General features: G+C 36.4%; 1 non-coding gene across 1 annotated transcript; it reads left to right on the forward strand.

Moving 5' to 3' along the window:
* Window positions 1–1,106: 1,106 nt before the first annotated feature.
* Window positions 1,107–1,234, forward strand: LOC111822783 (small nucleolar RNA U109). The gene has a single exon (XR_002825890.1). It is a non-coding gene; the product is annotated as a small nucleolar RNA U109 (small nucleolar RNA).
* Window positions 1,235–2,400: the final 1,166 nt, after the last annotated feature.

Raw genomic sequence — 2,400 nt, forward strand, 5'->3', positions numbered from 1 at the left:
GCCAGACAGTATGCTTGGCACTGAGAATAGAAAGATGAATGTTACCCTACCCTCAAGAATTTCTTAGGCTAGTAGTGGACAAACATATGTAAGTCAATCATGGCAATAAAGTATGATAAGTGCAACGATGGAGAAAGATACTAGACACAATGGAGGAATCACTGCTTCCTAGGTATCACAGAGAGAGACTTAGCTCTTTCAAGACCAATTATTTTCTGCTTTGAATTTTTTGTTGATACCATGTGTTTTCATTAATGGAAGCATGCTGAATCATTGAATGTATCTGAACTTTTGATAGATAGTAAGGGCTTTTTTTTTCCTTACCCCTCCCACAAGACTACCCTCAGAGTCCAGGGGGACATACATTGCCCTACTAATTCTATCCCCCTCCCCAGAGTCCACTGAAACAAATGTGTCCCAAAATAAAATTCTCAAAATTCTAATTTCCCAACCAAAAATTCAGATCCCTCATATAACACCCTGTAAAAACAATAATTTGCACCACATGCCCATTTCTTCATTTCAAACAGTCATGAAGGCCTACACCTTGCAGTAGCATGCACTATAAGTGGGAAAGTAGCTCCCCAATAAACCTGAGAGGCAGAAAATGTAGGTGGGTAACCATATATTCCAATGGTCATTAAAGTGTTAGGGTTTTGTGAGGGTCTTGAAAGGGTGAGTAGGAGTCTGCTGAAAGCATTAGGGATAAAGGAGCATTCCAGGAAGAAGAAATAGCACTTGCAAAGGCATGCAGGCAGAAAACAGCATAGCAGATTGGGAAAATTCTAAGTGCTTTGATAGAACTACACCACATGATAAAAGAAAGGGGATAAAACATGATCTGTAGAGACCGGTGTGGTCAGGTAGCAGGTGGGCTTGTATACAAGCAGGGAGTTTTAATTTATCATGTGAACAAGAAGAGTCACAGAAGGGTTTTAGGCATGAAAGTAAAATTATTATAGTTCACACTTACTGAATGCAATAGCTGAATGTATAGACCAGGTTTTTCTTAACTGGCTTCCAATTATTCCTCCAAACATCGGTAATTGTTCCTTGAAAAAAATCAGTTTCATGGTCAAATAAGCTAAGTTAAAAATAGGTTTCCTTTGCAAGTGAAAATACCTCATTCCTTTAGGAGCAGGAATACATTCATAGATGCTGCAATAAAAAAGGAGTTCTCAGAGATCCCGATCTTACAGTGGAGGTTGAATAGTAGTATATTTTTCCAGCATAAAAGACAAAAAAAAAAAGAATAAAAGAATAAAAAGCAACAACCAGGTTTCTTAATTGTAGGACCTTTTAATAAGCAAGCATACAGTGTAATTTTCCAGATGGAAAGCTTACTAAAGGCAGTAGTTTGCCAACTTCATTTGACTATGAAATGTTTTCAACTTGACTGTAAAACCGAATAGACGGATGTAGTTGGGAAAAGAAAAAAGCCCAGCCAGACAAAAATATAAACTGAGTGCAGGAGATCAGTGGACATTTTTGCCACCTAGAAACCCCATGCAGCTCACTACTGTCCTTACACGGAGATGTCCTTTCATTGTTTGAAGCAGCCATACATCCTTATGAGAAATCTATGCACTATTTGCATTTACCCAGTATAAAAAATTAGACAGCAATTTTTGTCCAAGAGTTGGTTAATAAGTAAAACTAACTGACTCAGAGAAAGAAAAAAAAGGACAAAAGGGCAAATAAAAGAAATAGGAAGGGAAATAAAAGTATATATTTGTAAAGCACTTAGAATATTGTTTATCATTTAGTTAGCACTGTATTTGTACTATTTAAATAAATAAAGGGAAGGAAAACTGTATAATAAAAATATTTTTAAAAAACAGAAAAGGGACAACACATGATTTAGGCTCTGCCCTTTTGAAGCAGAGCAGCAAAAGGCAAAGGGAAGGAAAACTGTATAATAAAAATATTTTTAAAAAACAGAAAGGGGACAACACATGATTTAGGCTTTGCACTTTTGAAGCAGAGCAGCAAAAGGCCTGTTGCCTCCTCTCCTAAAAAGACAGAAGAAGAGCAGCATTAAAGACCATCTCCTGCACCTCACAGTACTTGGTAGCATTGAAGCTGTTTTTGATGAATATCCGCAGTGTCTGGAAAGCAAAAATATTTCATTCATGGTTTTGTAGATTTTTGCTTGTATGTAGGAAGATTAAAAGGAGGAAGGAAATGTTGGAATTTTAATTTGGTACTTCATCCCCCTCAATATGGAAGGAATTAATGTTGCATCAGTAACTGGATTATATATTTCTATTGTAACTTGTACTGACCTAAAAGCAACCATCTGAGTTGTAATTCTTTCTGTCTTCTGTACACAAATTCACTTGTTTTGGTTCATTAATCAAAACCACCTGGCAACATAAAACAAATTGGACAATTAAAGAA

Source organism: Trichechus manatus, unplaced genomic scaffold (genome assembly GCF_000243295.1).
Source record: "Trichechus manatus latirostris isolate Lorelei unplaced genomic scaffold, TriManLat1.0 scaffold00211, whole genome shotgun sequence".
In the NCBI taxonomy this organism is placed as follows: Eukaryota; Metazoa; Chordata; class Mammalia; order Sirenia; family Trichechidae; genus Trichechus; species Trichechus manatus.